We start from the raw sequence: 26,006 nt of genomic DNA, 5'->3' as shown, positions 1-26,006 counted from the left end.
AACTCTCAGAATTGCCTACTGATGTTGCAAGATTCTCCTCAGATATTCGGAATGGTGATCCGATTGAAGTCAAAGGGCGAGGAATGTTGTGGTACGGCCATGCGTATTTACTGGAAGAGCGAAGATGAACCCAAGGAGGATTGTACTGTGCAAATAAGGGCGAGCAGAGGAGAATGGTGACATGTATGGATGCTTTCAGAGTTGAATTCATGGCACAAGTCAGAGGTACAGGGCGTCCACCCACTATTTTTACAGGGTGGACGCCGGCCCCCCTGCTAAGAAGTTGGGCCCAACAGAAATATGTTGAACTTGTCCTGGTGTAATTTTGAGACACCGGGACACGGTTCTTCAGCTCCTGCACGTTGTCTGCTTTCGATTCCCATCAGCAATGTGCGGGCAGCAGAGGGGCTTTTTTTTCACCTCCAGCTGGACAACGATAAAGACAGAAGTTAAGAGGCCATCAGGCCTCCTTTTGATGGAGTATGGGACTGGAGGCCTCCTGGAACCTCACAAATGCAAATGCACACCAGCAAGAAAACAAAAGCATACAGCTTGTTATCTCTTCACAGGTACTTCAGAGATGCATGCTTTTTACTTTGTATATAAGTGTATGACTGTAAGGGGGGGCAAGATGGCCGCTGAGGCGCTGTAGGAGTAAGTCGCACTCAGACCCCTCTCCGACCTAAGCACAGAATTCAGGCTTGAATGGAACTGTGAAAGCAAGCAGAATGAGAGCAGAATGCGAGCAGTATGCAACCCGGTACCTGGATTAAACAAGCAGGAGGCTTTTATGTGAGATTACTTCACGGCGGGGCTGCTGGCTTTACACGAATTGTGGAGAAGGCAAAGCTAATATATAGCAAATTCCTGAAAATGTCTGTGGCAGAGATGGCGGAAATGGCGACCCGCGGCAAAAACAAACAGCAGCAACAGCCACCCATACTCGCAGCAGGAAGAACGGGCACTATCCCGAAAACCAAAATGCCATCTATTAACAGAAGAGCAACCCCCACAGTCTCCGCGCTAACGAAAGCGCAAATGCGCAAGATGGAAAAAGCTAGTGAAAAAGATAAAGATAAGGCGGCCGGTCAAAGCAAAGACCCACGAGCTGTTAGCAACATACCAGCAACGCGGGATACAGCGGAAAAGAAGAAACATGATACCGTGTACCGGCAGCCGTCAGTATCAGAGGTCTTCAGCGCCAAGGCTCCCTCAGAGGCGTCGGGAGCTGCCATGGCAACCTCGCTAAGCACTGCAGTCACGCTGCCTGCCGGAGTTGGTCTGAGCGTCCTCGTGGACGCTAGTGGCGGCGTTGCCAAGCAACCGGCAACTGCAGAGCCCATGCTTCCCGCGGAACATCCTGCAGCGACTGAGGCAGACAGCGCTGGGCAAAATCAGGCGCAGGAGAGGCAGGATGACCGGGACCGGGACGCGCTAAAGGAGGTGAGAGAGGCTGATCAAGGGGCAGGGATGTCGAACACAGGGCAAATGCTTGAGGCCCTCATAGAAGTGGAGGCAGAAATACGAGAGGAGCAGGCACATGCCCAAAAGAGAGATAATGTAGCGCTGGGTGAGGACACTGCGTTCTTTTCAGTCCCTGAGGAGTCAGAGGAGTCAGAGGATTCAGAGGATCCGGAATCAACCCTGGCAAGCAGTGAAGAAGAGAGGGGTTCTGCAGGATCATGCGCAAGTTCTGGGGATAGTGATAGTTCCAGGGGGAGAGACACGCAAAAAAGGCGCAAAATGACATCCAGAAGGACAGGATCCCCTCTGAGCTCACATAAAGGCACTCATAGGAAGCTCGTTTGGGATTATTCCGCTACCTCCAACACCTATAAGGAGGATGTACAAGAAATTCAAAATGATGGCGGGAAACTGGACATAATGTTCACCACTCTAAAACAGATGCAAATGGAGGCCAGGGCGGAAAGTCGGAGGGCCAGGCACGATACTAAGAAAATTCAAGCGTCAATCAGGAAAATAAATAAAAAGTTTGAGGAAGTGGAGGAGAGGGTTATAGGGGTTGAAGAAAGGACTGGGAGACTGGAGGATGAGGTAACTGACTGGCAGACTTCCAGAGTGGAACAGACTAAAATGGTGGAGGATTTACAGTGGAAGGTGGAGGATTTGGAGAACCGCCAGAGGCGCAACAATGCCAGACTCCTTGGAATAGAGGAAGGGAAGGAGGGGCAAGACCCCAGAGGCTTCGTTATCAAGTTATTAAAGGGGGCTTTTCCGGAGGTACCATGGAACTGGGAACAAGAAGTGCAGAGAGCTCATAGATTCCCTATCTTCGCAAGGAAAAATCATAAAGAGGGCTCAGGGGCTCTCCCAAGGGCCATGCTAGTATTTTTTGGTAACTTCCTTGCAAGGCAAGAACTAATGGAAAAAGCCAGGCCTGACTCTAAAAAAACAGTCGAAGGAATAACATTTTTTGCTAGACCTGACTTCTGCCATATAACAGTGGAGAGGCGGTGGCGGCTCAGGCAATTGATTACAGCATTTCAGACGCAAGGGGCGGAGGCCTATCTAATGTTCCCAGCAAAGTTAAAGGTTATCTCTGGAGGTCGCACAAGAATGTTTTTTTCGGAAATAAAAGCAGGGGAATTTTTGACAGATTTAAAAGAGCAAGGGGGAGCCAGAAGGAAATAGACAGGGAGGAAAGGGGGCACTAGGGGGCACTGGGCGAACAAAATACATGTAATGGATGTATAAGTGCTGGGTAAATCTATAAGCCTGACAGATAAGAACAGCAGTAGGTAAGAAGGGAGGGGAGGGGTCGCGACGCTACTTCGCTCAGCGGACATGCATAGGTCAGGAGTGACCTATTTGCCTGTCACAGGGGGGGGGGGCAGTATTCGGGGTGGAGGGGGGTTAAGGGGGGGGGTGGGGTAGGGAGAAAGACACTGGTGAAGGTTGGTGGTATAATATGATGCAGATTTGTAAAGTTCATAAGGAAACAGCAAGAAATTGTTTTGTTAAATTTAAGCTAGTTACAGAGGTGTTGGTAAAAGCAAAATCTAATGTATGGCACTTAGGATAATGACGATCAATGTTTGTGGTTTAAATAATAAGGAGAAAAGACAGAAGGTCTCCGCATTGCTGCGATATTGGAGAATTGATATAACATGCTTACAGGAAACACATGTGGCAGTTAAGGACAAATTTATGTTGGATCAAATGGGATTCGAGGTTCTGGCGTATACGGGACAAGAGGGGAGAAACAAGGGAGTGGCAGTCTTGGCTAGAAAAGGTATCGCAAAAATCATAAAGAAAAAGGGAGATCATGATGGGAGATGGTTATTGTTAGATATAGAGACCGCCGCAGGAAGATGCACACTGGCCTCTCTGTATGGATCAAACGAGGACGAGCCTGATCTATTTGAATTTATTGATAATGAATTAGCAGTGTGGCCAGAGCCTGTGATTTGCTGCGGGGATTTTAATATTAATGGCTTGAATGGCCTAATAAATGTGAAGGGGGGCAGACATCAAGGGAGGAAAAAGAAGGTGCTCAAAGCTGTACAAAATCTGGCTCAACATAATGCATTGGTGGACGTATGGGCGGAACTCAATCCTGTAGGTACAGGTAGCACTTTTTACTCAGCTCCTCATCAAACAATAGCTAGGCTGGATTATTTTTTTATCTCTAGCTCACTGGTTGGTAGAGTTAAGATAGAACGTTTCCCCAGAATAGTGTCAGACCACAATCCACTGGTTCTAAGCTTAGCAGTGCTCCAAAAAACAGAAAGGGTAAATTCAACATGGACGTTTGAGAGAGGGTTGTTGAAGGAGGAGGAATATATTACTAGAATGCAAGAATGGATAACGCAATTTTGGGACATGAATAGATATTCAGCCTCAGCAGGTATGGTGTGGGACAGCTTTAAAGCAGGGGTGAGGGGAGAGACACTAAGTTATACTTTGGCAAGACGCAAGCAGGAAAAAGAGAAGGTGGAAGAGGAGATCAGAACTCTGATGGGTCTGGAAAGGGCATTAGTGGACGCAATAGGCAGGAAAGATCCCATTGATCAGATTTTGGTGGCCATGGAAGTACAGAAGGCAGGAACGGGGGTGTCCCTGGCACAGAAAACAGCAAGGAACTACTTAGCAAAAAAAGAGAAATGTTACGAATTCAATGAGAGGGTCGGCCACTTGCTCGCAGTTAGAACTAGGCAAACATTAGCAGCAGGGGAGATAAAAGAAATTAAGGATTCTACAGGGGCAATTGTCAATAAAGGGGGGGAGATTCAGGAGGTATTCAGAAGGTTCTATGAGGTGCTATATGAGCAAGATACTATTAACGACTACATAGAGGCAGAAAGCTGGGAATATCTTAGGCAAGGCTCACAGGAGGGGTTGAGTTCTGAAGAAAGGGACAAGCTAGATGCACAATTAACAGTCCAGGAGATAAAAGAGGCGATATTCAGCTTACCATCCGGGAAAGCATCAGGTCAAGATCAAATTCCTGTAGAATTCTATAAAACATTTTGGGATGTGTTGGCTAAGGATATTTGGGTAATCTGTTGCTTGGCACAGGGGGGCAGAATAGTCCCTCAGTCATGGGCGGGCGCGGACATAATAGTGATCCTGAAGAAAGACAAACCCCCTACCGAACCAGGCTCCTATAGGCCGATAACATTGCTGAATGCTGATGCAAAAATATTTTCCAAAGCTCTGGCTAATAGATTGAGCAAGGTAATAGAAAGAGTGGTTTCTTCAACACAACATGGCTTCATACCAGGGAAAGGAACTACCCAACACACTAGGCAGCTAATTACTATCTTAGACGCTGCAGAGGCCTCAGGAGACCCTGTCGCGGCTATATTTCTGGATGCCGAGAAGGCTTTTGACAGGGTCTCCTGGGCATACCTATGGAAGGCTTTGGAGTGGGCTGGTATAGGTGGAGGATACATAACAGCAATCCAGGCACTTTACAAACAGCCTAGTGCTCGAATACGTATTAATAGGTCCTATTCCAATACGGTACAGATCAGACGGGGGACTAGGCAGGGATGCCCAGCCTCACCCCTACTGTTTGCGATATACCTGGACCCCTTTTTAAGAAGACTTACGCAAAACATGGGGATTACTCCAGTTATACTGCATGAGAAAGAATATAAATTATTCGCATATGCAGATGACGTAGCTGTCATAACACCAACACCAGAGGAATCACTGAAAGAAATAGAACAGGAGGCGAAGAAGTTCGGCAAGGTTTCCGGGTACCTAATAAATAGGGGAAAGACACAAGTGGTGCAGAACAGATTCACTGCATTTACAGACACAAGAGTAACTCCGGAGGCAAGGTATTTGGGGGTTAGGGTGACTGCAGAGCTAGAGAAATTAGTGGAGATAAACATGGAACCCCTGCTGGGAAAGGTTAAAAGTAACATGGAGAGGGTCAATAATTTACACTTGACCCTTATGGGCCGAATTAATTATATCAAAATGGTGACCTTTCCTAAATTTTTATATTTGTTTAGAGCAATTCCACTATACTTCGAAGCGATATGGTTTAACAGAATAGAATCAACAATAAATAAACTAATTTGGGCACAGGGGAAGACACGTAGGGCATACCGCTTTTTGACACTACCACGACAGAGGGGAGGTTGGGGTGCACCCGATTTTAAATTATACTACTGGGCGTCAGCACTCCAATATTCTAAAGGTCTACTAGGTGGAAGTTTACAACAAGAGGAGAGAGCACACTCAGGCAATGTTTATGAAGCACTTTTGGGAAAGGCGGCAGAGAATGCCTTAGTAACAACTGTAGACTATGCTTACTTCAAACACACAAGATTTAAGACCCTGAGCGCAATTTACAAAGTCTGGAGAGCAGTAAAGAAAAAATTGGGGCTTGGGAGATATAACAGATATCTCAGGCTGTATTTGAATCAGGATCTCCCATCAGAAATTTTCAGGGGCACAGTCATGAAAGAGTGGGACGAAAAAGGGATTAAGAAACTGGGAGACTTAATGGACATAGGAGGAGGGTTCCTAATGTTTCAAGATATACAGTATAAATATAAAATAGCAGGGAACAGCTTTTTTAAATACTTACAAGTGCGGAGCTTCTTTCACACAAAACTAGGGGGTACAGGAGGGATGACAAGCTGTAGGATAATGGAATTTATGGGAAGCAGCTTAAAGTGTTCAATTAGGCAGCTGTATGCGGAGCTGCAGGCCCTTAAAACAGACGACAGAGAAAGATATAGTAAGAAATGGGGCGAACAAGTGAGAGCCCGTCCGGAAGATTTGCAAACCTCATTAGACCTTGGCCGCTCCATTTTATGCTCAGCTACACTACAAACTCAACATTATAAAACAATCTACTCACTATATCATACACCTGCTAGAATCGCCCAATGGGGGGGAACCACGGGAATAACATGTCCGCGTTGCAATGCAACAGGAGCCGACATCACACACATGTTTGCACAATGCCCGCAATTATACACCTTAAAACTGGCAATAGAGGAGTTTCTGGAAAAGACATTAGGAATTAAAACCAAACTTACTGATGAATTGATAATGTTGGGTATAAGCGTAGGAGCAAATATTATATATTCAGAATTTCTATTTATTGCGACAGCAGTATTTAGGATAATTGTAGCTAAAGCTTGGAAAGAGAAGTCAGCACCGTCGTTTCAGATCTGGATGGCAAGGTTACTTTCTACTTATAATTTAGAGAGGGCTATATACGACAGGAAAGGCAAAAAGGCAAGAGCCCTGGGGGGTAGGATATGGTTTCCCATTGATCAATGGAAGAGTGGGAAGAGTTAAAAAATATGTTTTCTTTGCTTATCTTGTTTTATTAGTGAAATTTGTACAGGCGATAAGTATGTAACACATGATGCATTTTATTTATTTTGCTTCTATTCTATGTATATGTTTAACCGTCTAAAAAACAAATCTGTATATGGGAAGAAAAACTCTATGTAACATTCAAAATGCGATGGTTGTAATAGGAAAAAATGTGGGGGGGGAAAAAATCGAATAAAGATATTTAAAAAAAAAAAGTGTATGACTGTAAGAATGTCAGATGTGTTGGTCTGTCTCAGTATTTACCCAAATAATAAATTAAATAGCGCTATTGTATTCCTTTTATAGCGCTACTCATCCCAATGCAGAGTGTTAGAGCGCTTTACATAACATAAACATTATCCAATCCAAAAAAATAATGTAAGTGTGTACATTGATGTCCAAAATGTGTTATATGAGACAGTCAGGGTTACAAGGTGTAGGAGTCAAATATGCTTCATAGCTCACTGTGGTCTACTAGAAGGATTACATTTTATTAGCTGCAAGTAACACAAGGATCTCTGTGTTCAAAGCAGTAATCCACTTACCTATCTACATAAAATAAAAACCTGTGATCTGCATGCATGTCACATGATTATGTTTTGCAGGAGAAGATTTAAAAAAAAAAGTTATTGCATTTTCAGTTGGCATTTATTACAACATACACCTATCAGAGCATCACTTCCAGTGAGGTCATTTCCTGTGATGCCATGTGGAATGTCACGCATCATGACGTCATTTGCTTTGATAGCATGCGTCGTGATGTCACTTGCATACTGCCCGACTTGGTCAGTCCCCGCCACATCTTTTTGTAGGACTTGTGCCCTGGCTGAATGAATTGCTAAGGTAAACTAGACGCTGCCTGGCCCCTCTGCCCTCCACTTTGACGATATATTTTGTGCAGTGTCACCCTCCTTCCAAACATCTTCACTTTCCAAATCTGTAACAATACTTCCGAGACTTGAATTTATGACATTGCCTGCAAATCGCTTTAGACCTCAAAAAACGTTCAGCTTAAGCCTTCACAGACATATAACAGCATCCCCTTGCAAACCGCCCTAATTCCACCCTCTTTGAAATCCCCAGGGCGCACACTTACCGGACTGTTTAAACTTGACATGTGTGTGACCTACGGCAGTTTGTAATTAAACAGGAGAGCACGAAATTACACTCCCTCCCTGTCTCCTCCCGGGGCTATGTGTACCTCATAAGAAGCAGAAGGGTTGTACTGGAGCGTAGGGCGCCGGTCCACGTCCTGGCACTGCACACACACAGGAGCAGGGCTCCCGTCTCCCTGCACAGCAGCAGCAGCATCAGGTGGATGCACCGGAAGGAAACACCTGTTGCCAGGGTTTCAGCAACAGCTGAGCGGCAGCCGCTGGAGCTCCCGCCCTGCCTCTGTGCCGAGAACACTGGGGAGGAACCCCCGCGTCTGTGCGCGAGAGGAGGCAATAGAAACGTCCCTGCCGTCGTCACCGCTCTACACGCCCACCCCGTTTAAATATTAAAAAGAAAACAGCAGAAAAGTGAAAACAGAAACTACTACACTTGTATAAGAGTCGTAATGATCGAATCATGGCATTTGCCTTAAAAGTGAAAAGTTAATCAAGAATGAACAAAAGACGAGGCACGCATAAATGTTCTTTGCATTCTGTTCAACCGTAAACATTAAACAAGCATTGGCAACACTAACATGGATCGCATTTTCTTCTTAACGAAAGGGAAGTGCCTCCTCACTGATTTGCGAGTTTTGTGCGTGATTGTGAAGATGGGTAAGTAGGTGAATGTGCGAAGGAATTAACGCGTGGATTGAGTGAGTGCATGGGTGAATGAAGTGACTGAGAGCATGAATAGCAAAGTTAGTGCATGGGTGGATGAATGGGTCAGTGGATGATGGATGCAGCCAGGTCATACCAATCTTAAGTGTAGTGGTCTCAGACAGTCAGGGTCATGTAGGGATCACAATTCGGCTTGGGCATCCCCCAAAAAGTGGCCCACATTCCCAGATCACACCCGTTCATGAAACAGTACCTGGGTAGTCTCAATGGGCTAATTTGTGAAGAACTGTTTGATAAATTATGGATTTAAAAACTCATGGAGTCAGAAACATTGATAAAAACTAGAAGCAATTGAGGGGTTGGGCGTGCGCAGGTGATGAAGTCCAAGGAGTCAATATTTAGTTTTTCAAATGAGTCTTTATTTTCAATCAGTTAGTTCTCACAGAATTGGAGATTTTACCTTCGGCCAACGCGTTTCGTTCTCATGACGAGAACTTCGTCAGGGCTCAGTACGTGAGTATCATTCCTTTGAAGTAAAGAGTAAATATTGAGAATTCCGCACTTCAATGGTATACTAGGTAAATGTGGCCTAGCTCCAATGTGACCTTTCTTGTAGAATACGAATAAGCAATCCCTTAACCAAGTCAGTGTTCCAGGTAACTATTCTGGAAACACTCAGGATATCGCAGGGCCTCAGTCGGCCTATATAGCAAATCTCATTGGGATTTACCTAGTATACCTGTATCCCTGGGCATCGGGATCGGTCCAACAGAGACCAAACTAAAGTTTGGAGTGGCCAGAACAATTCTGGCCTAGCGACACTGCTGCAAATTACCCCCTCAGAGCCTGTTTTCCCATGATTCTGGCCCCACATTACAGTGGCCTGGCGGGGGAAGACATTAGGGATCTTTGGGCCGGTTGACAGAGCACCTAACAAAAAATGGCCCACAGGTGGCCCTTAGGCACCGGCCACCACCCAATGCCCGCTGCCCACCTTCCTAATCCAATGCTACAGACAGTAGTAGTGTTAGTATTACTAAATGGAAAGTAAACTATTACTATACAAGTGCAAGCATTTTGCCAGGGCATTGTCATAATGCATGCAATATATACAAAATTACTACTGTTATACCAATAAAGGGAATACATCAGGCTTGTGTCCCACTGTGCCAAGAATGGCCGCAATACGAGAAACAAAAATGACCACCAATATGCATGTTCAGATTAATCCCAACACTCAGTCAGCCTTAGTGGATGTTCAGATTTCTACCACCTTTTGTTATGTTTGTTCATGTTTACACTTCGCAGATTTGCACTGCCACTTCGAAGACCTAGCTAGATGCATGGCCGCACTTGCATCATCACTGAGTATCCTACTCCGTTGTCAGACACATCCCATTGCTCAGTAATTATTACTTTATGTTCATATTTGTGCATCACTCTAACCCCAAAGCATTAATCCAGATTTGCACTACAACTCAGTAATTATCAGTGCATGCTGATATTTGCAATTGCATACCATCACTTTTAATCATCTAATGACAATGCTGTTCTAGTGACAGCTTAGACGTGTTTTGCATTCTATTAAAATCATTACATTAAAGACAGGGTCACTGCAATTATGTAGGAATGGAGGGACAAAGTATTTGGCACAGTTCACTAACCTAAGCGGTAAGATAAAGGCAAATCACACAGGAATTTTTCTGCACTTTCTGTGTCTTTAGTATCTGCTATTTTGACATTTTAAGGTAAATACTTAGAAAAGGAATCTCAACATTATAAAAAATACTAAGGTTTCTTAAGAAAGACATTTACCAGATGGTTTCAAACTGTTCTTAAACTATAATGTATGCTTTCTCTTGCTTAAAAGTAGAGAAAGGGGGTCGTGGCTTGGCGCCCAGCGGTAATGGCGGCGCCCGAGTGAAGCTCCGGTGAAGCTTCAGGAGACGTACCGCTGAAACACCGTCTTTTCCTGCTGCGAGGGCATGTCTGGATTCCGGAACAACGCGGGACGCTTTTGAACTGTTCTCGGCGGCCTGGCGTACTTTGAAGCCGGACATTCCACTGAAGTAAGTGGCTACGATATCTTCGTGGTTGCGGCCGCTATTTTGATATGCGGCCGTAATCGGACTTTTCTGTCATCGAGCGGAGCTTACTATAAAGCAGAACCCCTCCTCACGCCTGGCCACTTTCTGCCTCAGGACTTTGGTACATGCCATTATCTTAGGAATTATTCCCCTTTGCTCCGCCTGGTACACGTTGTGAGGCACCATCACTTGCTCTCAGCTCCTGACTACCATTTTGTAGCGTCTGACTAACGATGCGCTACTTTCTTGAACACGATGCATAAGCTCATATCTATTGCTGATTTAGGAAAGAGAAACCTGCTTTCTCCACATAACAATTCTTTACCACATCATTCTCTCTTTTTGGCGTCTGTATGGCTACTGCAGCATGTGGCTAATTGCCATTCTTACCTTTTGCTGGATACAGCTTGCTTGTCATACCTGCCAGCTCTGAGTTGTCCTTATCTTTCCTTATGTCAGCGCCCAGTGATACATTTGTCCTTGCTCTTGACGGGGTGAATACGACTTCGTCATTTAGCACGATAGCACGCCCTTATCTCAAATGCTCATAATGGCTAAGCTTCTATATGCTTCAACTGACTGACGCACAGCATATAAATTAGTCTCAGGGCTATGTGCTTTATTCAGCTCTCAAATTTGTTTAACGTTGGCTCCCTAGCTCTCGCGGAATGACCTGCCTCTGTTTGCAGTCATTTTTTTTTCTTCATGTTTTTGATATAGCTATCCTCCTGCTAGTTGCCTGCCACGCCATGTGTTTGGTTCTTTTCACGAGTGACTTCCACTTCTGGCAATAGTGGTTTCTTTCCTACTCCAAAGGACCTCCTTATATTTCATACGCATTTCCTTGTGACACTTCTCGCCTTACTGCAAGATAGCGCAAGCTGTATGACTGTTGCACTCTTTAGTTTATCTTCCCATGGGAAGGCTCAAGTCTATGTCACGCCTACCTTCCTCAACGACAAAGGTTGCCTTTGTGAAAAATTCTAAAGTATTCTCTGCCTTCTCTAAATTGGAAGACCCTCACGTGTCTTCTGGCTCGGACACAACCATGGAGTCATCTCAACCTGCTCTGGGGAAAACTACTGTCAAAAGATTGAAGAAAGATCCTCCCTCGCCACTCAAACAGTCTGCGCCTGTCTCAATGGAACTTTTGTTGGAGGAGATAAGATCTTTTCTGGAGGAGATCAGCTCCTTACGTCCCTTTATGGAGGAAACTAATGCTAAACTTCAAGTCCTCTCTGACAACTGGTCGCAAATTGATACACGAGTCTCCTCTGTTGAACATTCTGTTGCTTCACTTCAGGAAACTTGCTCCATGGTTTCCCATCTCAACTCACAGGTGTGCACACTTCAGAAGCAGGTGGAGGAGTTGGAAAATAGGAACAGGCGGAACAACCTTCGCATTTATGGTTTGGCGGAGGACCTTGAGGGGTCAGACCCGCTTGCCTTCTAAACTGCTCCGGTTCCCAGATGGTACGGTTCTCAACATCCAACGTGCCCACCGACTAGGTCGTCCGCCTGCCTCTTCCTCCTCTTCACAACGCCCAAGAGGTGTCATTCTCTACTTCTTGGAGTTTACTGATCTCCCCAAGGTTCTATCAGCTGCCAAGGCCTCTCCAAAACTGGCATGGTCTGGCTCCTCCTTGTTCTTTGCTCAGGACTATGCCAAAGCGACTGCTAATCGCCGAAAGGCCTTCGTAGGCATGAGAGAGGATCTTCGCTCCATGGGCTATACCACCCATGTTTTTTCAAAGTCACATACAATAACAAGACTATTACCGACGAGGACCCAATCCGACTGCAGAGTTTCATTAATGCACATAAGACTGTCATTATGGATTCCTCTGGACCTTCCCCTTCCGGCCCTGGATGAGCTGCAGTTTGTGATTTCTTCATATTGCTCCTGCTTCTTGTTCATGTTTTTTCTCGTTATAATGCTGCATTATTTCGATGGTTGTTCTCCTGTAGTTGTTCTGCACTGATGTTGCTTGTTGCTCTTGTTCTTCTCCTACTTACGTCTGTAATTTAATCCTGCGTTTTCCTCTCCCGCCTCCACAGGAACCCTCCCTCGTCTGATGATGTCTCCCTGGCTTCCTGTTCAGCTGACCTTGGATGTGTTGCCTTACCTGTGTGGCTTCATCCCCCCTCGACACCTTCTCGTCCTTTCCCTTTGTGGGTATGTTCCCCCTTTGTCTCTCCTTTTTGTCCCTCTCCTTGTTTAGTTTTCCTCCTTTTGAATTTTTCCTTCTTCTTCTTTATATGGGTGACACTTTCCTTCTCACTACTTTTTGTCGACTACACATCTCTGCTTCACTCATTCCAATGTTTCGTCTTCTTTTCTTATTTCTCTCCTCCTTTTCCTCTCCTCTGCTCCTTCTAACTTGGAATTTCCTACTTCCTCTCCCTTTTCTCTGCTCCCGCTGCGCTTTCCTTTCTCGTACTTCCACTATTTTTACATGGGTTTTTACATGGGTATCTCTATCCACTTTTGTCTTCTTGATCACCATTATTTCATTTACATGCAATGTCATTGAATATAATCTCATGGAATGTTAAGGGTATCAATTCTCCAATTAAGCGTCGACGTATTTTGTCCCATCTAGCCAAGTTGAATGTTGATGTGGCCTTTTTGCAGGAAACTCTCCTCTCGGACACTGAATTTGTCAAACTCAAAAGAGGTTGGGTGGGTGAGGTGTTTTACTCACAAGGGGATGGTAAGCGTAATGGTGTGGCAATCTTATGTCGTAAATCGCTTCCCCTGACACTCATTTCCCAGGAATCTGATGCTACTGGCAGATGGGCTTATGCTAAGATATCCCTTAAGGGTGTCCCAATTTCTTTTCTTAATGTTCATGCTCCAACCGGGGGTGAGCCTCTCTTCTGGGCCGAGCTTTCCCAACATATTACCCGATTTATCGACGATAACTTTGTTATTGCTGGCGATTGCAACCACCCCTTGGATCCTTTTGTGGATAGGCACTCTACCGCCCATTACATCCCTAATAAATCCCATAAGCTCTTTACCCACACCTTTTCCCAACATAAGCTTATCGACGTATGGCGTCTTTGTAATCCAACAATAAAAGAGTTCACTTTTTACTCTCCCTTACACCACTCCCAGTCACGTATTGACAACATTTTTGTCTCTCATCATATTGCTCAGTCCCTCATTACCGCTGAAATTGGTCTGATTTTACTTTCAGATCATGCTCAAGTTTTAATTAGCATAGATGTACTCCCTAAATCTGTCAGCCCGAAGAGATGGCGTTTTAACAACACTCTCCTATCAGATCCCAAATTTACTACCTCTTTTACTTTATTTTTGGATGAATTTTTCTTACTTAATGACACTTCTTCTATCCCAACACACACCATCTGGGACGCATTTAAGGCTGCAGCACGAGACTTTATTATCAGTTTTGTAGCGCGGAAACGTAAAACTGTCCGTAAATTTACTGAGAATCTCTTTACTGATATTAAGAGATTGGAACATGCCTATTTTACCTCGCAATCAATCAATGGGGAGGGACTAGGGATTTGAAGGTCTGTTTCATTCCCCAGGGTAAGTACGAGGTTTATCAAAGAGGAAACAGACACTTGTAACACTGGGCCATTGGTCATATAAATTTAGAGTAACCTCAAAAACCCTATGCAAATGTAGTTATTGCGGTATATATGGTTCGTCCGCCCCGCATATGGGTTGTTGGCCGTTATCATTGGTTACTCCAAGTTAGTGATGTTGCCAGCCTCAACCGGAGGCACCTCTGGCTTATAGTGCAGTGTCCAGAGAAGGAGAAAAAGTGGTGTGTCAAAATAGAATTTCGAAAAAAGGAAAAAAGGTTTAAAAGCTGAGAAATCACCCTGAATAGTTTTATTTAATGGTGTGATTTCCAGGTTATTAAAAGATCTGTTACTACTAGGTTGATCGAGTAACTAGATCATAGTAGTTGAAAAACACTTATTGCACAAACGTCGACATGTTTCTGCTCTGTCGGCCCACAGGGGTCTATAGAGCATTCGTCAGGACTCACAGTTAAACAGACAAACAATGTTCGGATTACTCACACCTTTTGTGTTGTATTACGTTAATAACCTGTATACTTTGCAGGGTATTGACTCCTCCGGTTTCTGAAAAGAAATAGGGAGAGAACATCGAGAGAGACACACTTATTGCAAAACATCCTAATTTAGGCTAGTGCAAAGGGTAGAATAACATTATTATTCATTCATTCCTGAAAATTCATCTCTAAAGTGGGGAGGGTTTGGTAACCGGGTAGAGCTTTTCGCGCTAAAGACAGGGTAATGAAATTATGTAAAAAGCACATTCTGCAAGGGTGAGTTTTATCTAGTACGCGCTGGCTTATTATTTAGCAAGCATACCGGGTAGGTTATTTTAAAGAAATGCAGCGCATAGAGCTCGTGGAAAAGGAACTCGTGGAAAGGAACCTATTAAGCTAGATGGGCGAGTTATTAAACGCAGCGCATTCTCGTACCTTGTAAACGGAGAGTACTCGCTTGCGTCGGGGGGCCCTCAGGACTCAGAGCTGTGTTTAAAATATATCGTGTTAATAAATATTCCGTATGGTCACCTTACCGAGATTCAGTGGAAAATGCTGCGTGGCTCCGCCATTACCCGCGTGTGCTTGCAATCACGTCTAGTGCTGACTCTGCCCCCGGAAGTTCGTGAATCCGGCTGGGCAGGCGTTTTAAAGAGGCAGGCACTCTAGGCTCACGTGTTTGCGGGCGTATCTGGATAATATGTTTTTTTTAAACAAAACTTTATTACTTGCATCAAGGAGAAATGGAATTTTGGCGAGTATTGTTTATTTTCTGAACTAGGCAGTCTCTTGTATTCTATAGATGGTACGTCATTTAGAAAATTGGTGCCACGGAATGGAATCATTAAGGCCGTTTTCATAAGTTCTAAGACGTTCCACCCACCTCTGTTCTTTCTCAAATAATGTTCTTTCACATCTTTGGGATTTATCGGTTAGCATTTCGATTACTGACCAATGGATGTCATCGCAGGAATGACCTGCTTGCACGAAGTGGGTACAAAGTTTGGTGGTATTCTTTTTTAATCTTATATTACTACGATGTTCGCCAATCCTTGTTTTTATTTTTCGACATGTCATCCCGATGTAACGCTTGCCGCAAGGGCAGGTCACTGTATAGATGACATGAGTCGAATTACAATTAGTGTGTTGGCGTTGCTGCCAGAGGAGGGTGTCAGAAAGCTGTAATGTTTTTGTAGCAGTTGTAGTTTTACATGCTACGCATGACCCACACGGATAGTGTCCAGTTACAGGTGACATAGTTATATCCCTGGGCAGAATTGCTTTCAATTTCTTTGGCGGCGGTCGAGTATGTACCAAGACATCCTTGATGTTTTTTGATCTCCTATTGGCGAACCTTGGTCTGGGCCAATCAAAATGTCCGGTGTGAAGGATATGCCAGTTCTTGTTTACTAATTTCTTTACTGCGTAAGACGCCTGGCTGAATGTTGTCACACAGGTAGTTAGATCAGGTATTATTTCTTTCTGAAATGTTTGCAGGAGGCATTCTCTCGGTTGATTGGTAGCTCTTTTTTTGCAGAGTTTGATGGTTTTCTCTGTATAGTCTCTCTGTCTCAGTCTGTCACATAATTCATTGGCTTGCAATCTATAATCTGAGTTGTTACTGCAGTTCCTCTTTAAACGCAGAAACTGGCTGTAGGGAAGATTGTCCCTCAATGGTTTGGGGTGAAAACTTCTATAGGACAAAATGCTGTTTTTGGCCGTGGGTTTCCTGAACGTTTTCGTGTGTAACTCATTATCCTTTACGAATATGGTTATATCAAGGAAATCAAGGTTGCAGCTGGTGGCTGTATGTGTGAATTTTAGCCATGGGTCAAGGTTATTGAGCCAGTTCATAAAAGACTGTAGGTCCAATTTTTTGTCCCAAATCAAGATGATATCATCAATGTATCTCTTCCAGTATAGAATACTGGAAGAGAAGGTGTTGTTCACATTGATTATGTTGAGTTCTTCAAAGTGACTGACATAGAGCCCCGCCACCGAGGGAGCGAAGGCGCTCCCCATGGATGTTCCATGGATTTGAAGGTACATATCATCTCCAAAGGCAAAGAAGTTCTCCTTCAGTGCTAACTTACAGCACTCTAGGATGAAATGTCTTGGTGTTTTAAATTCCCAATCTTTCGAAAATAAAACGTCTTCCAAAACTTGCATAGTATCGTTTTGAGGCAGACTAGTGAAAAGGGCTTCAACATCCAGGCCCACAAGTAGCATTGTTTGAGGATTGAAAGGTTTTTTGTCTATTTGTACCAAGAGATCTCGTGTGTCCTTTAAATATGCCGGTGTTTGTTGGACAAGAGGCTTTAGGAATTCATCGGCAAATTTGGAGAGTGGTTCTAATATTGAACCAATGCCCGAAACTATCGGACGACCTGGTGGTGGGCTTCTGTTTTTATGAGTTTTTGGCAGAGAATAAAAGTAGGGAGTAATAGGTTCCTTTGCCATCAGAAAATCTGCCTCCTTCGGTGTAATCCAGCCTTTGGTCTCTGCTTCATTAACCATAATCGAAATGGTATTCCTGAGTCTTTCAGTGGGGTCTGAGTCAATCTTTAGATAAAACCTTGTATCAGATAGCAGAGCTAAGCACTGTGAGTCATATCCTTCTTTGCTTAAGATAACAGTTCCACCCCCCTTGTCCGCTGGCTTGATCACTATTTTATCATTGGTTTTTAATGCTTCCAGGGCCAAGCGTTCGTTTTTGCTCAGGTTTTGGTAGGGTTTTTTATGTTGCAATTTGTCTACTCCATTTAGAAGTGCCTTTCGTTCCACCATATGGAGGTTGGATGGATCCATATAATCCTGGCATGCAACAAATGCCAAACTTGGGAGATCAGCAAATGGGGCATGATATGCACACCACCCAAAAAGAACCTCATTTTTTATCGAGAGGCCAAAACCAGCCAAGAGGAAAGAAAAAATCCCTCAGATGGCAAGATCAACAGAGGAATGTTCAGACACGCAGCATGGCAGCATCGCACCCCTCCACCAGCAAAACCAATCCCTCGTAGTCAATCTCTCAGGTATCGAATTACCACAAGAACAGATCGAAATCCTTAACAAGGGACTGGGATTTGTTCCTACCCCCAGGCTTGACACTTTCAAATTGAAGAGTGAATTAGCCGAATTCTGTAGGACATTGAAATTGAAGGCCTTCTTCTCCAATAAGAATACCAACATTGGGATGACAGAACAGGGTGATACTACTTTGAGGAACAAATCCACCTTTAATCCACCAGCCTCAACCGTACACCCAGAATTACAGACGTTCGAGCAGGCACTTCTAAATGGAGTAGACAAATTGCAACATAAAAAACCCTACCAAAACCTGAGCAAAAACGAACGCTTGGCCCTGGAAGCATTAAAAACCAATGATAAAATAGTGATCAAGCCAGCGGACAAGGGGGGTGGAACTGTTATCTTAAGCAAAGAAGGATATGACTCACAGTGCTTAGCTCTGCTATCTGATACAAGGTTTTATCTAAAGATTGACTCAGACCCCACTGAAAGACTCAGGAATACCATTTCGATTATGGTTAATGAAGCAGAGACCAAAGGCTGGATTACACCGAAGGAGGCAGATTTTCTGATGGCAAAGGAACCTATTACTCCCTACTTTTATTCTCTGCCAAAAACTCATAAAAACAGAAGCCCACCACCAGGTCGTCCGATAGTTTCGGGCATTGGTTCAATATTAGAACCACTCTCCAAATTTGCCGATGAATTCCTAAAGCCTCTTGTCCAACAAACACCGGCATATTTAAAGGACACACGAGATCTCTTGGTACAAATAGACAAAAAACCTTTCAATCCTCAAACAATGCTACTTGTGGGCCTGGATGTTGAAGCCCTTTTCACTAGTCTGCCTCAAAACGATACTATGCAAGTTTTGGAAGACGTTTTATTTTCGAAAGATTGGGAATTTAAAACACCAAGACATTTCATCCTAGAGTGCTGTAAGTTAGCACTGAAGGAGAACTTCTTTGCCTTTGGAGATGATATGTACCTTCAAATCCATGGAACATCCATGGGGAGCGCCTTCGCTCCCTCGGTGGCGGGGCTCTATGTCAGTCACTTTGAAGAACTCAACATAATCAATGTGAACAACACCTTCTCTTCCAGTATTCTATACTGGAAGAGATACATTGATGATATCATCTTGATTTGGGACAAAAAATTGGACCTACAGTCTTTTATGAACTGGCTCAATAACCTTGACCCATGGCTAAAATTCACACATACAGCCACCAGCTGCAACCTTGATTTCCTTGATATAACCATATTCGTAAAGGATAATGAGTTACACACGAAAACGTTCAGGAAACCCACGGCCAAAAACAGCATTTTGTCCTATAGAAGTTTTCACCCCAAACCATTGAGGGACAATCTTCCCTACAGCCAGTTTCTGCGTTTAAAGAGGAACTGCAGTAACAACTCAGATTATAGATTGCAAGCCAATGAATTATGTGACAGACTGAGACAGAGAGACTATACAGAGAAAACCATCAAACTCTGCAAAAAAAGAGCTACCAATCAACCGAGAGAATGCCTCCTGCAAACATTTCAGAAAGAAATAATACCTGATCTAACTACCTGTGTGACAACATTCAGCCAGGCGTCTTACGCAGTAAAGAAATTAGTAAACAAGAACTGGCATATCCTTCACACCGGACATTTTGATTGGCCCAGACCAAGGTTCGCCAATAGGAGATCAAAAAACATCAAGGATGTCTTGGTACATACTCGACCGCCGCCAAAGAAATTGAAAGCAATTCTGCCCAGGGATATAACTATGTCACCTGTAACTGGACACTATCCGTGTGGGTCATGCGTAGCATGTAAAACTACAACTGCTACAAAAACATTACAGCTTTCTGACACCCTCCTCTGGCAGCAACGCCAACACACTAATTGTAATTCGACTCATGTCATCTATACAGTGACCTGCCCTTGCGGCAAGCGTTACATCGGGATGACATGTCGAAAAATAAAAACAAGGATTGGCGAACATCGTAGTAATATAAGATTAAAAAAGAATACCACCAAACTTTGTACCCACTTCGTGCAAGCAGGTCATTCCTGCGATGACATCCATTGGTCAGTAATCGAAATGCTAACCGATAAATCCCAAAGATGTGAAAGAACATTATTTGAGAAAGAACAGAGGTGGGTGGAACGTCTTAGAACTTATGAAAACGGCCTTAATGATTCCATTCCGTGGCACCAATTTTCTAAATGACGTACCATCTATAGAATACAAGAGACTGCCTAGTTCAGAAAATAAACAATACTCGCCAAAATTCCATTTCTCCTTGATGCAAGTAATAAAGTTTTGTTTAAAAAAAACATATTATCCAGATACGCCCGCAAACACGTGAGCCTAGAGTGCCTGCCTCTTTAAAACGCCTGCCCAGCCGGATTCACGAACTTCCGGGGGCAGAGTCAGCACTAGACGTGATTGCAAGCACACGCGGGTAATGGCGGAGCCACGCAGCATTTTCCACTGAATCTCGGTAAGGTGACCATACGGAATATTTATTAACACGATATATTTTAAACACAGCTCTGAGTCCTGAGGGCCCCCCGACGCAAGCGAGTACTCTCCGTTTACAAGGTACGAGAATGCGCTGCGTTTAATAACTCGCCCATCTAGCTTAATAGGTTCCTTTCCACGAGTTCCTTTTCCACGAGCTCTATGCGCTGCATTTCTTTAAAATAACCTACCCGGTATGCTTGCTAAATAATAAGCCAGCGCGTACTAGATAAAACTCACCCTTGCAGAATGTGCTTTTTACATAATTTCATTACCCTGTCTTTAGCGCGAAAAGCTCTACCCGGTTACCAAACCCTCCCCACTTTAGAGATGAATTTTCAGGAATGAATGAATAATAATGTTATTCTACCCTTTGCACTAGCCTAAATTAGGATGTTTTGCAATAAGTGTGTCTCTCTCGATGTTCTCTCCCTATTTCTTTTCAGAAACCGGAGGAGTCAATACCCTGCAAAGTATACAGGTTATTAACGTAATACAACACAAAAGGTGTGAGTAATCCGAACATTGTTTGTCTGTTTAACTGTGAGTCCTGACGAATGCTCTATAGACCCCTGTGGGCCGACAGAGCAGAAACATGTCGACGTTTGTGCAATAAGTGTTTTTCAACTACTATGATCTAGTTACTCGATCAACCTAGTAGTAACAGATCTTTTAATAACCTGGAAATCACACCATTAAATAAAACTATTCAGGGTGATTTCTCAGCTTTTAAACCTTTTTTCCTTTTTTCGAAATTCTATTTTGACACACCACTTTTTCTCCTTCTCTGGACACTGCACTATAAGCCAGAGGTGCCTCCGGTTGAGGCTGGCAACATCACTAACTTGGAGTAACCAATGATAACGGCCAACAACCCATATGCGGGGCGGACGAACCATATATACCGCAATAACTACATTTGCATAGGGTTTTTGAGGTTACTCTAAATTTATATGACCAATGGCCCAGTGTTACAAGTGTCTGTTTCCTCTTTGATAAACCTCGTATTTTACCTCGCATTCACAAGACAGTCTGACTGCTCTAGTAGCTGCCAAACTGAAGTTTAATCAAAAGTCCACGGAGGATGCTTCACTATATTTGTTAAAGTCTAGTGCTAAATTTTATGGAGGACGTAACAAAGCTGGGAAAATTCTCGCCAACTATCTAAATGTTAAGCACAATAAACTGAACATTGATTCTATTTATGATGCCAACTCTGTTCTCCTACACAAAGATGCTGATATTCTTAACGAGTTCTCCCGTTTCTATAAGAACTTGTATTCTTCTGAAACTCAGCCCTCTCCTCATTCTCTCACGCACTTTTTTCCAGCATTCAGAAACCTGAGCACTTTCCTCTTGACTTGACCCATTTAGAATCTGATATTTCTAAAAAGGAATTGACCACTGCACTCCATCATCTTAAAATAAACAAGGCTCCGGGGCCAGATGGTTTCACTGTGGAATTTTATCTCCACTTTTCCAAGTCACTCATCCCAAAACTCCATTCTCTCCTGAGTTCGTTCACTGTCCTTGGAAGTTCCTCTGGATCCTTTTCTGATGCCCACATATGCTTAATTCCCAAAGAAGGAAAGGACGCCAAGCACTGTAAGAATTATAGGCCCATTTCCCTAGTAAATATTGATTACAAAATATTTGCCAAGGCGTCAGCTGCTCGACTAGACCTTCTGCTTCCGGACCTTTTGGGCGAGGAACAGTCTGGTTTAGTGAAGGGCCGCTACATAACTGACAACACTAGATTACTGTTTAATATCTTGTCTAAATCCCCACGCCTACAACATTCTCTTGCAGCGATCGCCCTTGATGCCGAAAAGGCGTTTGATAGAGTTGAATGGTCCTACCTTTTCCACACTCCGGGTTGGTTTGGCTTTGGTCCCAAATTTATTTCCCTGATCTCCCGCTTGTACTCTGGCCCACGCGCGGCGGTTTGTGCCAATGGTCAGGTTTCCCCCTTTTTTGATCTTGGAAGAGGGGTCCGTCAGGGTTGTCCCCTTTCCCCTTTTCTTTTTAACCTGGCATTGGAACCCTTCCTTTCCAAACTTCGCCGAAACCCCAATATTCGTGGTTTTCAGACTGCGAACTCCCACGTTAAACTTGCTGCTTATGCAGACGATATTTTGCTCTTCCTTTCCAATCCTACAGATTCCATCCCTGCTTTTCTGGAGGAAGTACAGAATTACTCCAGCATCTCTGGCTATAAACTTAACAATGATAAATGCGAGATCCTGCCCCTCACAAAATTCACATTTAAACCCGACTTCAGCGCTTCCAACTTTACTTGGATTCCTTCCCACATTAAGTATTTAGGTTTACGCATTACCCCCTCCATCCCTACCACTGTTTCCCTCTGCCTCACTAAATGTATTAAAAAAATATTGGATTTAACAACCAGATGGCACCCTCTTTATTTATCATGGTGGGGCCGTCTTGACACTATCAAAATGATGCTATCCCCTATAATCCTCTATACCATCTCCAACATTCCTGTGCCTATTCCCTCTAAATTCTTTAAGAAGATTAACACAGTCTTATCCTCCTTCTTGTGGAACAACAAAAAACCTAGAATGTCCCTTGTTAAATTGATCCGTCCTGCCTCAGCAGGTGGAGTGAATTTTCCAGACTTTCCCGCCTACCAGAAAGCCTTTTTGTTGCGCCAAGCTTCCTTCTGGCTGCAGGACCCCATTTCTCCCTGTCCCCTATGGGCTAAGGTTGAGCGCCTTTTCCTTTCCCCCTTTTCTTTTGCTGAGTATATTTCTTTTTCTCGGAAGCCTCCTTCGATCTCCACCCCCATTCATAAGTTCACCTCCAAGCTTCTCCTCTCCTCTAAACCCACCCCTCCCATTACCGTTGCTGATTTCCTCTCTTCCACCATTTGGCATAATATTCATCTCCTAATCCACAATAAACCCTATTTTTTTTTTTTTTTTTTTTTATAAACCTTTATTAGTACAGAAAGGATATACAAAGCAGGGCCTACAACTGATCCGGCCGGCCACGATACGATAAGCAGTCAAAGAGTCCAAATGAAAAGTCACAGAATCAGACGTAAAGAGGTGCGTTCAATACAATCGTAAAAAGGGGGGGGGAGGTAAAAGGATCTAGCCGGCCAGCAATCAGGAGCAAAATAAGGTTAATTTTATATTATAGCAATAAGGCGTATGACAGGCTCAGCGACAACAAGGAAGTATCCGGATTCCCAAAACAGATCATTAGCAACAAAAGGAGAAAGGGCAGCAATGCAGAAGTGTCAGCACTGCAGACATCGGTATAAAAACAGATGTGGTGAACACAAATCAATATGCAAATAGTAACAACTTTGCATTCCCACCACCCAGTAGCACATTGGATACAGAACAGGGGGGCCGGAATAGCGACAGCAACAAAACTAGCCCGTCATACTAACCTTGAGAGGGAAGGAAAAGGGGAAGAGGGGAGAGGGGAGAGGAAAGAGGAAAGGGAAGGAAAACACAGACTAAAAAAGAAGAATGCCGCGCTGAAACAGGCGCCCCGTAGCGAGGAACATATAAAAGAACAGGAATAGCAGCAGCGAAGAGGGCATGGGAGTCGCAATGGAAAGCAGCAGAACTATAAAAGAAGAGCAGCGAAGTTACAGACCCCACCCTAATCATACCACGGAAGGCAAGGACAGACGCGGCACTCTTATAAAGATACACAAAAGGGCCATAGAACTGAGAAAAATAAAACATCAAAGAAGACCCAACCCACCCATCCCACCCAGCACCCCTGCAGAAGGCTACGGCCTACCCTCCAAACAGCGCGCCTGTCGCCCTAAACCAGAACCCGAAATGTAGTAGAGACAAGAGAGAAAAGGAAGAAAAAGACAAAAAGAAGATATGAAAACAAAGTAGTAAATAGGAGGGAGGAGCATGAGGGCAGAAAGAAATACGGTCGGCCACAGCCCTCCGCCCAACCATACAATCATAATACGTGTGCACCAGAACGACACAAACTCGAGCGCCACAGAACTTACAGAGGGGTCTCCCATAGCACTATGGATATGAGCCACGTCGTCACAAATCCGTATACCAATAATCCAACGGGAGCCATGCATCTTACCCCAGTCCCTTCTTCACCGCAATTACCTCCCACCAAATAACAGTGTGAAGTGAGCAACACGATGAGAGGCAAGCACACAAATGGAAAAAATTACAAGAAAGACGCAGGTCAGAGAGGTCAATCAATAAGCAAGTGAACAAAAGGTCAAATAGGCAGTTCAAATGTCTCAATAACAGCAACAGGGGCAGTAAAGGACAAGAGTTCAGGCCCGCAGATCGAAAAGGCGGGGGTATGCTAGCAAAATAGAAACAAGACCTCATCAAGGCAGAAACAAGCATCAGTCCGCCTCTTTTCTCAGGCACCCGGGGATGATCGGGCCTCCGCACTACATCCAAGTCCCCAATTTCCAGGCATCGAAGAGCAGGAGGTTCCAAAGCCGTCGGCCTGGAAATCCGTCGATGGACAGTAGCAGCATCTTTCGGAGCCACCGAGGGGGGCGAGGCAATGGCATCTCCAAGGCAAGAGGGGACCATGAAGAAGCGTCCACCCAAGATGGCGGCGGATCGCAACGAGTCTCCAGGAGCACCGGGGGCCAAGGTCTCGTGCAAAGATCGCAAAGCATCAAGAACGTCGCCAATCGTAGGCTCACACCCACATGACCCTGCTCCCGTGCAATCCAACAACCGGAGACCGCCATCAAGAGGAAATCCACATCTCAGGTCACCGGCAGCCATTTTGTAGAATCAGCCCCCTCACTTCTCTCCGCCACTCCCGGAGCAGTCCACAAATGTAGGACTTTACAGATGTCCGGGGGGTCCCAGTAACGGCCGCTTCGGTGCAGAAAGGAGAGCCGCCCGAGGCGGAGGGTCGCCTATACGAGAGCTGGCGCTCCTCAAAGGTAGAGCCCGAGCGCGAGGGTCCAGGGTCGATGGACGGAGCAGCGGCGGGGGGACCCCTTCACACGGTCAGTCCACGGAGCATCGCGCCCCGCACCAGCCTCACGGCCGCCAAGGAAGGCCCGGTTCAGGGTCACCGGGAAGTTCTCACAGTGGCTCTCTCCAGTGGTGCAATCTCTCGGCCGGGGCCGACGGTTACCGCAACGCCGGGCCGCATCCAACAGGCAATGCCCGGGTCCCAGCTCCACGAAGGCCCCGGTCCCCTCGGGGGGCACAGCTCCGGAACCACTGCAAGCCGGAGCCTCCAGGTCAAACGGTGAGTGAGAGCGAAATGTTGCGTTTCTATTTCTTCGAAAACATGTCGTCTCTGGGCAGGATATGCAGCAGGATATATGAGTCAGGACGGAGGGCTGACGGAGCCGAGCTATAAGGCGACCATTTCGCTCGCGAGCTTGGCTCCTCCCCCACAATAAACCCTTTTATTGGAAATCCTGGAGGCATAAAGGGCTAGTTTGGATCTCGCAACTGTTTTCATGTTCAACCTTTCTGCCCTTCTCGACTCTTTGCTCTTCCTTTGACTTACCCCCATCTTTTGCTCCTAAATACAGTTTACTTAAAACAGCAGTTCTCACTACGTACAACCAGCTTTTGCAAGCGCAATCACCACCTCTTTCTACCTCCTCATCCACCACTCGACTTCACTCTCTCCTACGTACTGCTCCCAAGGCTTCTGCTCTCTACAAGTACCTCCATGCCCATGAATCTATTAGAATCAAATCCAAAGTGGAGGAGCAATGAGA

The 26,006-nt window shown here is 44.7% G+C and overlaps 1 protein-coding gene across 2 annotated transcripts in view; it reads right to left on the bottom strand.

The window, feature by feature from the left end:
- CAPS2 (calcyphosine 2) overlaps window positions 1-8,260 on the bottom strand; it is an 887,654-nt gene extending 879,394 nt beyond the window's left edge. Inside the window, exon 1 of one of the 2 annotated variants that reach the window (XM_078678143.1) lies at window positions 8,012-8,260. The gene's annotated coding sequence lies outside the window, so the exon portion shown is untranslated. The remainder of the gene's footprint in view (window positions 1-8,011) is intronic. The other variant, XM_078678133.1, reaches the window with a different exon arrangement.
- Between the last annotated feature and the right edge of the window lie 17,746 nt (window positions 8,261-26,006).

Source organism: Lissotriton helveticus, chromosome 1_1 (assembly GCF_964261635.1).
Source record: "Lissotriton helveticus chromosome 1_1, aLisHel1.1, whole genome shotgun sequence".
Lineage (NCBI taxonomy): Eukaryota > Metazoa > Chordata > Amphibia > Caudata > Salamandridae > Lissotriton > Lissotriton helveticus.
This window is presented reverse-complemented; position numbering and strand designations above follow the sequence as displayed.